We start from the raw sequence: 13,921 nt of genomic DNA, 5'->3' as shown, positions 1-13,921 counted from the left end.
GCCGCGTGTTTTCCTCCCCTTACTGAATAAGGGGTAAGGGAAAACACGCGTCCAGAGCAGGCTGACAGTGCGCTCCGACAGAGCACACTTTACTGGATCGACCTGTATGTCACTATGTCCCTGTGACAAAGTGAGGGCAAAGGAGATCAAAGGCCTCTAAGCCTTTGCTGTGGAGGGATGGGCTCCAAACCTCAGAAGGGCTGCAGACGGTAGAATCCCCTCTCAGCTTCTCTTCTTTCCCTCACCCGTGGGTGCGGAGGCTTTTAGACCTCCCTGCTCCCCCTCCCAGTGGGGAAGGGCGCTCCTCCTCCATACCTTGACATCTAGTGCGATCTCTGTGGCTCTTAAGCCTAGAAATGCAAGGCGCCTTCTTCCGAGTAGGCCATGGGCACCCCCCTCCCCCCCCTGTAAACCACCTCTGTCTTGGGGCTAGAAATGAAACCACCTCAGCAATGCTCTGCAACTTAACTTGCATAATTTGTCTCTAGAGAAAGAAATTGTGACCCTAGTTTTTTTTTTTTTGTCTTGTGGAGAAGAAAGGTGTATTTTATACTTAAAGGCAGAATAGGAGCAAATCATAATTGCCTGATCCAGCGATTTCGGTGGAAATGTTTTAGTGCAACTCAGTTAAGGAGAAGGAAGTTTCTTTTTGGGTCTCCAGCGTCCTCCTATCCGACAGCTTTCCAGGCTGAGAGCTGGGACGAGCTGTGCATTTCCTGCAAACGAAGGCTTCTCCCGGAAAGTGAAAGCCACAGCTCCCCTGGTTGTTTCTTCCGCCCCCTCCCCCGGGGAAAGCGATCTGCAGACCCGGGGGGGGGACCCCGTCCATCTTGTCTCCCGTCCTGCAAAGCTTTCCTCAGCATCTGGAGGCAGGCTGACCTCAGAAAGCCGCCCCCGAAATAAGCTTTCAGAGCAGAGACGGCGGCCCGGCCACCTGTTCTCGCCCCCACCCCAGGATCCGGCCCGGGGAACCTTTTCCTCTAGTTTTGCCCCATCGCAGCAGCACCTGCCCCCCCCCCCCCCCCCCGTCTTTTAGACCTGGGGGCAGTGTCACAACCTACAGAAAGAGCCCCCCCCCCCCCCCCCCAGCTCCTCGGGTCTTGCCTGGCTCTCTCCCCCCTCCCTCCCCCTTGCAAAGTTATTTCGGATGCAGCCGTAAAGAGCCCGAAATATCCAGAAAAGTTGGGCTATAATTGGCGAGGACCGTCAGCCTCCCCCTCTCGCTCTCCCTGTCCATGTGCTGGCTCCTGAAACCCAATCCTCCTCCCCTCCGGGTCCGCCTCCCCTCCCCTCCCCTGTGGTCCCAGGGCTGGCTCCATCCCCTGAAGTCTCGCTGCCCCTCTCGGCACTTTTGCCTCTGCCCTGCTGCCCTCCACCTTGCCTGAGATCCCTGCAAAACTTTCCTTTTTTTTTTTCTAGGCTTTTTATTTTTTTTTTTTTTTCTGCTGCCTGCTTGGATCTTTAGATCAGAAAGTACCGAGATCTTGTTTCCCCCCCCCCCCCCCCCCCCCCGTTGATGGTTTTTTGGGTTTCTCTCTCGCCCCACGTATTCTCTGCCCTCCCCCCCTCTGGGGCAGGGAGGAGGAGGGCTCGTACAGTAAAAGCCTGGAGGGCTTTGGTGCTCGGGTGAATGTGGGAGAGCAGCTTGGAGCCGAAGAGCTGCGACAGGGCTGGCTTTCCCTAGGTAAGAAGATTTGCATATTATTATTATTATTATTAATGCTAAAGAGAGGACGATCAGACCTGGCACCCTTAGCTATGAACTTCGGGCTCCTCTGCCCTGAACATCTCCTTCTCTGGAGCTCCAGGAGAGAGAGAGAGAAGAGCTCCTTCACATAAAAGAAGAGGCAAAACAGCGTTTTGGGGGGGGGGGGGGGGGGATGGGGAGGAGGGTCTGGAGGTCGTAACACTTCGGAGAGTTTCCATATGTCCTGCACCACAAGAGTCCTGAACTTAAAGATGCCTCAAAGATGTTTGCCCTGGAGCCGGCAGCGAGCTTACAAATTGATCTCTGGACGCCAAAGAGGGGGGAAAAAACCAGAAAGCACCTCAACCCCAGCCTGCCCAGACTCCAGTGGCAGGGCAGGACACAAGCTGGCTAGCGGCTTTTGGGAGCAGCTGACATGGGCTCAGCCCTGGGGCAGGCACTGCGGGAGCATGGGGAGCCTGCATGCACTTCCATCAGAAGCTGCGAGGTCACAGGCGCTTGGGGGTGGGTGTGTGAGCCCTGACTCTGGGTGAGGGATGCACCCAGCACCGAGCTGGCATTCCCCAGCTCACGTCCAAGCCTTTCCGTGCCGGTCCAGCAACCTTTTGACTTTGTTTAGATGGTTGCAATTTATAACCAGGTGCCTGGAGAGTCCAGGCACCCGTGGTGCTGACGTGCCCTCCACCCAACCTTTAGGGTCTTAATGGTGGTGGGTAGAGCTCCATGGTGCATGCCTTTACTGCCGAGAGAGCTATATTTGAAATGAAACGCTTTGGTTTCCTTTGGGGTTGCTGGCAAGCAGAGCTGGTAGTCACTTATAATGTCTGCACTTGTAAACCGAGGGGGGGGGGAAGAGACAAGTGCAAAGTCAAAGTTGGCTAAGTGAACGGCAGGAGTGGGTTCCTTCCTACTTGCATGCTTCTTCCACGCTGGCACCCGATCACAGTATCTCTGGCGTCACAGTAAGAGGAAGCAATCAGGCCTTGGCACTGCCATCCGACTGATCCAAAAGTTAGTCCCTTCTCCCGGCAAGTCAGCATCAGAGTATCGGGCTATTACACTTTATTCATGTCCTTTATTTTGGTTATTTGTACTCTGATTTGCATTCTAGGCTCAGCTGGACTTTTTTTTTTTTTGTCCAGATTTCTAAAAGGGGTTTGATGAAATTCCGCTGTTTCTAACGCCGCCGGTAGTATTATAATTCTTTTTTCAGCCTTACGAAACGCGAGCGGCACTGTCCAGACGCTTTTCAGAGACAGTCCCTGATATATATGGTCTGGTCAAGACCTGTAGGATGCAACTGTTTATGACAGAAATGGTTAAATCAGGATGGTCATGATCCACAACCAGGGTTTAAGTTTTAAAAGCAGCCTGAGAAAGGTTTGTAGGAGGGATTTGAATGAGTATGGTACCAGGGGAACATTACGCACCCAGATATTCAGACCCAGCGAGATGGACGAAGCGGGGTCTGGATTTGGTGATGGAGGAGAGGGGTACAGATAAAAGCGTCTTGCCTGATGAACAAAGTTTGGAAGGGGTTAAAAGGGGAGATAAGAAGAGAGGACCAGGTTAAAAAAGAGCTGACCAGTGAATGCACCTGCCCAGAAATCTGAACTTTGTACTGAAGCAGACGGGGAGCCAATGTAGTGACTTGAGAGGAGGAGTCAGATGCAGGAAGATAAGTCATGCTACTAATTTTGAATAGATTGTAATGGAGAGAGTTGGAACAGCAGCAGACACTAATTTACAGTTGCCAGTCTCACCTCGGTTTGCTTTGGGAGTAAGCTACTTCTTATTCAAATGCAAGCTGTTTGATTCCAGATACCAATCTTAAATTTTTGCCTACATTTTTCCTCACGAGTCAGCCTTAAATCGGTTCAAATCTAACTTTTTTTTTCTTCTGGATATGATCTGTTCAGTTTATATTTAGTCTACTTTTCAAAGTAATGGAAGGTAGTGCTAAGCTTCAAACACTTTGAATGTGTGAGGCTGCCAGCCTTGGCATCTGGGAGTATAAGAGATTCTAGCCCAGCAAAGAATGACTTACATTTAGATAAATTGATTCGGGGCCTGTTCAACTTTGATTTTATCAAAGTGACTGCTCCTTCTTGCTCCGACGGGGTTTGCATTTTCTCCAAACCATTTTGCCTATCCCTCATTCAAATGCTGGGTTGTTTTTTTTTTTTTTTAATGAGAAGCAGATCACCTTTGGCTGTCCAGTGGGGGGGTGGGGTGGGGGTGAGGTGGTGATGGTAGATTTATCTTGATCTGATTATCTAGCAGTTAGAGTCTGATTGTTTCCATAAGCGGAGTCAATAATGAAACCTGAAAGGGAGCCAGGATATGGTAGGCCGAATTAGCTTAGATTAGATCCAGCCGGCACGGAGCCCCGCAATTCAGAAGTGGCTCAAACGTACATCAGAAGCAATGTACCCGCATTGTAAAATCAGATCTGAAATATTCACCCACGGCGTGACACCTGGGTCTTTGCTGCCAGTACGGAAGTGCAGTATGGGCAAATGGTAATGCCTCCACTTTAGATGCTTTTACCTGGCTTTATCGAGGTACTTATAATCATTCCAAAATTGAAAGTTTTATGATAACACAGTCACATATTATTTTAAAAACCATTTTTACCCCTGGCTTACCCGGTTGCACTTTGCCTTCCTGCGCGAGATGCGGCCTAGACTGAGGCTGATCCTCCCGGCAGGAGATGCTTTGCTTCTCCAGAGCGGTTCCAGACTCTGCTTCTTCTTCCGCTCCATATAAGCTGCACACACTGCTTCCGTTGGGTACCTACCTGTGCTGGATGGGAATTGCTCGAAATTATGAGGGTAGATTTCACAGCATCCTATCCCGCCAGCCTAGCACCTAACTTTCAGAAGGGAAATCACACGCATCCCTTTCCCTTTGAAAACCGCCTGCGTGGATTTGGCAAACTGCGTGGTGCCACCCACGACGTGGTCCCTGGCAGTGCCTCCCCTCAGTTTGCCTGCAGGTGCACCTGCCTGGAGCCCCCTTGTTTGCTTGTAGAGGGTTCAAAGGGGGGGGGGGGTAATTTTTTCAGGCAGCCTGTTCGCCCAGGGAAAGGAGTTTGAAAATCGCCTTCTGTCTTTCATTAATTTGTTAATAGCAAAACCTAAGTTTAAGAATCTCACAATAAAGGATTTGCATTCTCCGCAGCAAAGTATTCACCAGCACACTCCTGCGATACTGGGCTGGGTATGGGAAACACATGGAACAGGGCTAGCTAGCTGTATGGGCAGCCAATAGTGCTATAATCGGCAGATTTCACTGAATGAGACATCCGACGTAAGCATTCATTTATTTATTAATGTGAGATTTTCATATTCCGCTTTTCAGCACTTCAAAGCGGATCACATTCAGGTACTGTAAGTATTTCCCTATCCCCGGAGGGCTCACAATCTAACTTTGTACCTGAGGCAGTGGATGATTTAACACTTCAGAACTCCCATAAAAGGACTTTACTGGGACAATCAGGTTTGGGGTTTTTTTTAACTCTCACTGTCGGAAATAATTCCGCTGCCTCTGTCTGTCTCCTTCTTATCATGCGGATGCATCAATACCCACTGCATTCCTCTTCATTCTACCAATGGGGCCGATGCAATAATTTTCGCGGAAAGCGGGCGCTGACATTTCAGCGATAAGGCCCTAAAGCACGTGAAAAGGGTTTTTTTTCGCATGCGATAGGATGTAAATGACCGGGAGGGGAGGAGTCGGTGAGGGGGAGGAGTCGGCCACGGCATCGCTGCTGGCGATAATGTGAGGGACATTCTCGCTGGCAGTAGCGCGGCGACTAGCACCACCTTTTACGGTGGCGCTATCTGTGTGAAAGGCTGCAGCTGGCCTTTCGCAGGCCCGCCCCCTTTTTTGCGGGATTATGAATCCTGCCCTTAGGTTGTAAACACTCTGGGGATAGGGAAATACCTACAGCACCTGAATGCAATCTGCTTTGAAGTGCTGTGAAAAGTGGAATATAAACATCTTAATAAAAATAAATAAATAACTCTTCTGCTCATTCTGTTTGGACCTGAGGAAGGGAGAGTTGGCTTCTGAAAGCTGGTCAGAAAATGTATTGTTAGTCCTGTAAAAAAAAGGTATCGGCCTATATTATCTTTCTGTTTGATAATCTATATAACCATATGAGGTAAAACTGTCAGTCATGTTCAGGGAGTCTGTAGTTGAGTGTAGTTGGCACAAAGTAAAATTGGAAAACCTGGCACATTTATTTCAAGTAGAGTTATAGTGTGAATGAGATGCACAGTACCCCCCAAAAAAAGTATTAAACAGGAAAGGACTGCTTCCCTCTTTGTTTAAAGAGCTCTGACTCATTACAACTCCCCCTATGATGTAACTCCAGATTTGGCTTTGTTGTCCACTCCCGTCCCCTGCTCCGCTTTCTCTCGGATCATGAATAGCAATAGTGTCTCGGTGACTCTTCCCATGCAAACTCAAGATTGGCTACTGGAGGGAATACAGAAGCATACAAACATGATGGCAGAAAAAGTCCGTATGGCCTGTATGGCCTGTCTAGCCTGCCCCATCCACGCTAACTCTTCAGCTTTACAATCTGTACGGTTCTCTCAGAGATCCCCTCTACTTCTTCCATGTGCAACCCCTGTGCCAAGGGGCCACCTTCCCCGCCCTGGGGAGCAATGGGGTGACTCCCCCAGGGTGGAGTGCACCCGGTCTCTGGGACAGGCTTCCCAATAGGGCCAAACCGGTCAAAGACACTCTAAAGCATAGTCCATAAACTCCCCTGTCGTGTGGACAGTACACATGCTCCAAAAAGCGAGAGTCTTATTTTTAAAAACACCCAACATAGAGGCAAAACTATCCAGTCGAAACCCCCAGTTCATATCCAGAGCCACTTCAGTGGTCATGTGAGTCAGATCACAATAAATATTACAGTCTAATAATTTTATACTGTCCAGATAGTAAGTTTTCACTCTTCTTCATTATTCCCCAAAACCTCTGCAGCTGCAGATAACTCTCTCAAATGTCTCCTTTCCCCTTAGTAACGCCTCTCATCTTCACATCCCAGACATCTCTTTCTTCAGTCTCCTTCTCTCCCTAGGGGGGAGCCCAGCTGTATATCTCCTTTCACAGAAGTCACTCAACTGCACTCTCACCCTAGAAATAGTTCAGAATCCAGGCCTCGCACTTCAGAAGCAGCTCCAGGGTCTGTCTGCACGCCCCCGGTCCGTCGGGCGCAGCGTCAGTCCTGAGCCCAGTGCTGAAATAACCAGCTAGTACCTTCCCCCCAGATCCAGCCAGCCCCCAACACAGTTCCTCCACACAAATTAATCCAAAAACCCTTCCTCTCTTCTTGCACAGTGCCAGCAGACTCCTGCGGCTCTCCCCTCTCTGTCCAGATGCACACTCTGCCCTCCTGTGGCTGGAAACCCCAGGCACTCCTCTCCCACTCCACGAAATTGTAATCCACAGCTGGGTCTTTCTCTCAGTTCAATCCACACTCCAGTTCTGTACCAGAACCTCAGGATGTAACACTACTTCCGCCGGTAGGCATCCTCCAGGCAGTCCAACCCCCTTCCTCAGATAACCAGCAGCCTGTCCATGTGCACATCCCGCTTTTAAAGCACACTCAGCTCACCAGAGGCGTAGCTAGCCTACGGTTGATATGGCCACGGCCATAGGCGCCTACCACCATGGCGCACCATTCAAAATGTGGCTCACAGTTTGCTTTCTGTTCTCTGATAAAAACCTTGGTCCTCCGCTGCAGCTGGGAGAAGATGAGCTGCTCGGCCTGCTTATGGCGTCCCCTCCTCCCCTCAGCGTCTTCTTTGGAGGTGCGAAATCGTTGTCTGAACAAAAACCCAAATGCTGCCGCTCAGCCGAGCGGCCTGCACAGGGCACGCCTCCCTCTGCGATCGATGGCGTGCCTCTCCTGCCCAGCACTCAGCAGCAGGAAGGAGCAGTGTGGCCCTCAGGGCCATCAGAAAAATTACGTTTTCCCACTCTTCCCATGCAGTCAGAAGTGGAAGGGCCACCGGTCAAAAGGCGCAGCTTCAGTCAGGAGCAGGAGCAGCACTGACCCCAGGCTAGGAGGAGGATTCTGGTGGGTCCTGGGACTGGAGGCTGCTGCTGCTGCTGCTGCGCCTTATGCTTCCAGAGGAGGAAAACGAGAATGAGAGGTCTGTGTGTATGTGTGATTGAACATGGCACAGAGAGAGCGTGTGTGTGTGTAATTGAATATGGCAGAGAGAGGTGTCTGTGTGTGTGTGTGTCTGTGTGTGTGTGTGATTGTGTGTGTGTGACTGAGCATGGCAGAGAGCGAGTGCATGTGTATGTGAGATTGAACATAGCATCATGCTTCTCTGTGTGTGTGTGAAATTAAGTGTGGCAGAGAGTGAGTATGTGTGCGTGCGTGCACAAGAGATTGAGTATAGCAGAGATCGAATGTGTGTGTGCATGAGATTAAGCATGGAAGTCAAAGAGGAGAAAGTTTGGGGGCAACAACCCCCTACTTTCCCCCTGTTAATCCATGACAATATCAGGGCATCTGTAAATCAAGTTCCCAAGTATAGAAAGCAGAGGGGTTTTGGGTTTTTTTTAATCCTTACATTTTTAAATTATTGGGTGTTATTTGATGTGTCTGCTGTTTTGAAATGTTTTATTGATGTTTGGAAAAGTTTTATGAGTTTTTAATTATTGGATGTTCTATTCATCAGCTGTTTTGAAATATTTATTCCTTTTATTAGTATGGTTTTGCTATTATGACTGATGTTTTATATTTCTTGATTTTATTGTTTGTTTTATGGTTTCTGTTTTTCCATTGTTGCACTGCATACTTGTTTCCAGGTCAGTTTTTGTCTGCATGTTTCTATTTATATTTTATACTCACTTCATTCTATATTTGAGAGTCTCTGTGTTCTGCATCTATGATCGAGGTGAGAGATTCTTCTAGCTTGTTGTTTCTGTGTAGGGATCTGTAGCAGTTCGAATTGTTCTATTTTCCTAATAGAAAGTGTATTGGTGTTCCAGGATCTGGTGTAATATTTTGCAGTGTTGGGTTTTCACAGGTAGGTTTGTTATTTTTTGAGTATGGTAGTTTTATTGAATTGTACTTGTAATTCAGTTTACTCATAGTGGTCTCAGGGACAAACCTACCCAACACCGTTATGATAGGTTTAATACTAAAGAAACATAGAAATGATGGCAGAAAAAGACCAAACGGCCCATCCAGTCTGCCCAGCAAGCTCTCACACTTATTTTCCCATACTTATCTGTTTCACCAACCACCAAGTTCAGGGCCCTTGTTGGTAACTGTTTGATTTGAATTTTCTGCCACCCCCTGCCGTTGATGCAGAGAGTAATGTTGGAGTAGCATTAAAAATGAAGCATAAGGCTTAATGGTTAAGGGTAGTAACCACCACATCGAGCAAGTTACCCTGATGCTTGTTTACCCAGACTGCACAGATCAATGCCTTGTTGGATGTTGTCTGAATGCAAATCTTCTTTTCCACATTTCTCCCTGCCGTTGAAGCAGAGAGCAAAGCTGTATATGCATTCAAAGTGATGTATCAGGCTTAATTGGTTTAGGGTAGTACTCGCCGCAATAAGCAAGCTACCCCCATGCTTATTTGTTTACCCAGACTGTGTAGTTCAGTCCTTGTTGGTTGTTGTCTGAATGCAAATCCTCTTTTCCATATTTCCCCTTGCCGTTGAAGCAGAGAGCAATGTTGGAGTTGCATTAACCGTGTGAAGGCTTATTGAGTAAGGGTAGTAATCACCAGGTAGTAGCCAGCATGCCTGCAAGCCACCCCCATGCCTCTTCTCTTCACTCCCATCCTTTAGCCTTTATGGATCCACAGTGTTTATTCCATGCCCCTTTGAAATCCTTCACAGTTGTAGTCTTCACCACTTCCTCCAGAAGGGCATTCCAGGCATCCACCACCCTCTCCGTGAAGATATACTTCCTGACATTAGTTCTGTCTACTATGGGTTCAAAGAGTCTTTTTTGCAGGGTTGGCGCCACAGTTGAGAGGGTAATATGATATACATGTTGTAAGTTGCCTCCGAAGACTTTTTTAATGTATTCTAACGGGCGGATTTTAAAAGCCTTGCTCGCGTAAATCTGCCCGGATTTATGTGAGCAGGGCCTTGCGCACCGGCGCGCCGAGCCCCGGGACGCGCGTAGGTCCCGGGGTTTTCGGAAGGGGGCGTGTCGGGGGCATGTCGGGGGCGGGGGCGAACGACGTGGCGTTTTGGGGGCGGGACGTGGCATTTCGGGGGCGGGCCCGGGGGCGAAGTTTCGGCCCAGGGCGTTCCGGGGGCGAGGCCGTGCCCTCCGGAACCGCCCCCGGGTCGGGTCTCGGCGCGCCAGCAGCCCGCTGGCACGCCGAGATATACGCCTCCCAGAGGGAGACGTAAATCCATGGATAAAGGTGGGGGGGGGTTTAGATAGGGCCGGGGGGGTGGGTTAGGTAGGGGAAGGGAGGGGAAGGTGAGAGGAGGGTGAAAGAAAGTTCCCTCCAAGGCCGCTCCAATTTCGGAGCGGCCTCGGATAGAACGGAGGCAGGCTGCGCGGCTCGGCACGCGCCGGCTGCCCAAAATCGGCAGCCTTGCGTGCGCCGATCCAGGATTTTATAAGACACTCGCGGCTACGCGCGTGTCTTATAAAATCCAGCGTACTTTTGTTTGCGCCTGGTGCGCCAACAAAAGTACGCGAACGCGCTTTTTAAAAAAATCTACCCCTAAATGCGTAGTTATAAATAGTGTTTTGGGAAGGTTGACTGGTGTCTAATGAAAGGCTTCATGGGGGAGGGTGGAACTGACAAACAACATGCTGAGATTTAATTTTGAAATCCCTGCATGTGCTTTATGACAGCAGGTGCAAAGTCTGTGGTTGTGCAAGGACCCATGGTTTTGGCTGGCTCCTAGATTTTCAAAGAGAAACTTCGTGGGCAGTTTCCCAGCCTCTTGGATGTCTGATGATATGGAATCGTCTGATCCATCCATAAGATACAGATGAAATTAGTTTCCATGCTCATTATTCCAACATTCGAAATCTTACTAATTTAAATATGGTGAATGATATTTGATGCATGGATATGTAATTATTTTTGTCTTGTTTGTGAATCTTTTGATAGTTATGAGTTATAATCTGTATGTAATTTTGTATTCCACCTATAATTGTAGACAGAACAGGCTATATATTTTTATAAATAAAGCTCATGGTGCCAGGATCCCCATACTGGGACCAATTGAGCTAGAAACCCAAAGGAGCAGGAGAAAACTACTGGGTCAAAATCAAAAATAGAAATAAAAGCCCCCCTACATTTAACAGAGGCTCCCGCCTCTTAGTGGTGTATGTTGTGTTGTTGGTGAGGGCACACTTTTTAACTTGACCATAGGTGCCAAATGGCCTGGCTATGGCTGTAATTATCACATCAGCCATTCACACTCCCAACACACACCTACGGGGGCCGTCCTTTGAAACACTATCTAGAATTTTCCCCATTTTACAGGTAAGGCAAATGTTTGTAACCTTTTAGAAAAAACAGACATCGGACATCCCCTTGGGGGGTAGGGCTGCTCACACATGTCCTCTCACTAGTCCTTCCCACCAAAATCCTTAGTCCAGACTTGCACAGAGCAGAACCTTCTCAAACGGAAAGTTTATCAACTCTTTTAACCTTTCAAAGACTGTAAAGCATAAGTCCACTGAACATATAGCTCCTGAAAAACACAGGACCAGTGCACAACATGCTTTCTTGAATTCATACCATATACTGTCCTTGTCTCTACCACTTCCATACAATCACCACCTTTTCTGTAAAGAAATATTTTCTTAGATTGCTCTTGAATCTATCCCCTTTCATCCCCTGACCCCTCAGTTCCTTTAAAAAAGCCCACCTCCTGTGCATCGATACTTCGGAGATATTTAAATGCCTCTGTCATATCTCCAGTGTGTCTGCCCCCCCCACTCCACCCTCCATAATTCCTAGTTTGCGAAAACATAGGCAGAAAACCAGGTTAAGCACATCCATTTACCTGGACAGAGCCCTGGTCGATTTTATTGCAGCCTTTTACGCGCACAAAACCAGATATTCCAAGCACGAAAGCCTTTGAGAATTACCCCCTAAGATCCCCAACATCTTTGGATCTATTCCCGGGTTTGGGAGTGCACTTATGACCGCATGATAGAGTTGTGCCCTTGATTTCTTTTTCCCACCTACCCCCTCCCTCAAATCAACATTTACAGACTGTTGCCCAATTAGGGGGCAGCGAGAAAATGTACATCTCATATGAACTGACCAGGGCTTTGGAAAAATAAGTGCAAAGTGAATCCCTCACGGAAACTTAGCATTTAGGCTGCTGGGGAAAGTAATGGGTCACAATAATGCCAATCAGAGGCCTCACCCAAATAAATGCAAACTTAACCCTGGCAAAATGAAATAACAGAGTTTATTATAGAGCACTGGAAAACAAATTGTGGAAGAATGACTTTTCATTGGTTCGAGAAAACACTGCTATGTATTAGGAAGGGGAGAGTAAGCAAGTGATTTAGGGCAGATTTTGGTGATCTGCAAACACAGCAAAAAACAGTTCAGGGGGAGCGGTTCTGTGTAAGCTTTTTTGTAAGCGATATTGCAGAAGGGCTATCGGAAAAGACTTGCCTTTCTGTGGATGAGATCAAAATCTTCAATAGCGGTGTGGAAGACCTGAGAAGGGATCCAGGGAAGCTTGAGAAAAGGTCGAGTCCGGCAGCTCACACGTAATGCTAAGAAATGCAGGGTCAGGAGCGCTGGGGCTTTTTAATCATAGGTCACTTTATAGGTCACTTTATATAATCATAGGTCACTTTATATAATTAAGCCCCAGCGCTCGTAAAGGCTTATACATATAAAGCCACTTGTTGCAAGGGCGCTGTATGAGGTCTCTTCCCACACATCAGTAAGAACCTATCAGCATAGCGGAATATTTATTTATTGTTTTCATACAAGCATTTCCAGCTATTTTCAGGATAGTATTTTTGAATTTTAAATCAAACATGTGCATGTTTTACAGCAATTTTCAAAGAGAAAGTACATGTGTACATTTAGATCTAGTAAAAATGAGTGCCATAATTTAGTTGCCAAATAGGGAAAATTATCACTTGGCCAGATTTAGGCGCCTAATCCTTTAAGGGCCTTATTTACTAAACATTATTCCCATAGTTGCAGAATGAGAGAAAAGCCTCAGTAAATCAAGCCATAAGTTAGGAATCTATATCTTTTGAATTTTGGTTTCTTAATGTCCACTTCACAGGGGTAAAACCATAATGCTGTTGCCAGTCAGCAGACCAAGACAAGCCTTACCTTCATCAAAATAGCTTGGTCAACTGGCAGACAATATTTATAGGGAAAAATAGAAAGCCATATAAACCTGCAATCATAGGGGCCGATGCAATAATCTTCGCGGAAAGCAGGCACTGATTTCTTCAGCGTCCGCTTTCTTAACGCACACATGGTGCCCGCAAGGGGATCCAAGAGAACAAATTAGCAAGACTGCACTCTACCAAGATATGTTCATAACAATGAGTGCAGGAAAGATATCACTTAGTCCATAGGTATCTTCCAAATATTTATTATAATATCTTCATAACATTTACAAAGAGCGGCAACTCCGTTCGTTGTGTTGTAAATTATAGCGTCTTAGGTCCCCCTTTTTTTTTTTTATCTTCCAAATATTTATTATAATATCTTCATAACATTTACATATGCCTATGTTTTCGCAAACTAAGAATTATGGAGGGTGGCATGGGGGGGCAGAGTCAATACCTGCGTGCACATTATACATGCACAAGCCATATGCTCCAAAGAGGAGGCGTGAGTGAATTTCTGCACGGGCCTGGCCAAAAATGTGAGACTTTGCAAAGCAAACTTCTGTGTATGCTTTGGAAATCCTTGTCAAAGTCTGCATGCCCAATGTAAACGCAGACTGTTTGAAAATCACCCTCTTACTGTGCAAAACCACTGTTCAATCAATACATTGACATCTTGGCAACAGTTTGGGCAAACGGATTGCGTGAAGTTATGCCCTGTTTGATTAAGGAAGATTATGCAGGTTTCGAAAGGGTTCGCGCAATTCAGTCACAGCTTAATGAAGGCAACAGCAGCAGTCTGTAAGCATGCCAGAGCAGAAGATCTGATGTGGTAAATTTTGGGATGCTGAAAAAAATGATTT

At 47.3% G+C, this 13,921-nt stretch overlaps 1 protein-coding gene across 1 annotated transcript in view; it reads left to right on the top strand.

Annotated features, from left to right (window-relative positions):
- The first annotated feature begins 1,518 nt into the window (after positions 1-1,518).
- The window catches only part of COL22A1 (collagen type XXII alpha 1 chain), a 791,008-nt gene continuing 778,605 nt past the window's right edge, over positions 1,519-13,921 (top strand). The window contains exon 1 of the mRNA XM_029592071.1: positions 1,519-1,684. The gene's annotated coding sequence lies outside the window, so the exon portion shown is untranslated. The remainder of the gene's footprint in view (positions 1,685-13,921) is intronic.

The sequence above is a fragment of the Rhinatrema bivittatum genome, chromosome 2 (assembly GCF_901001135.1).
Source record: "Rhinatrema bivittatum chromosome 2, aRhiBiv1.1, whole genome shotgun sequence".
NCBI classification, from domain to species: Eukaryota; Metazoa; Chordata; class Amphibia; order Gymnophiona; family Rhinatrematidae; genus Rhinatrema; species Rhinatrema bivittatum.
The sequence above is the reverse complement of the archived record's forward strand: the minus strand, read 5'-3'. Positions and strand labels throughout refer to the sequence as shown.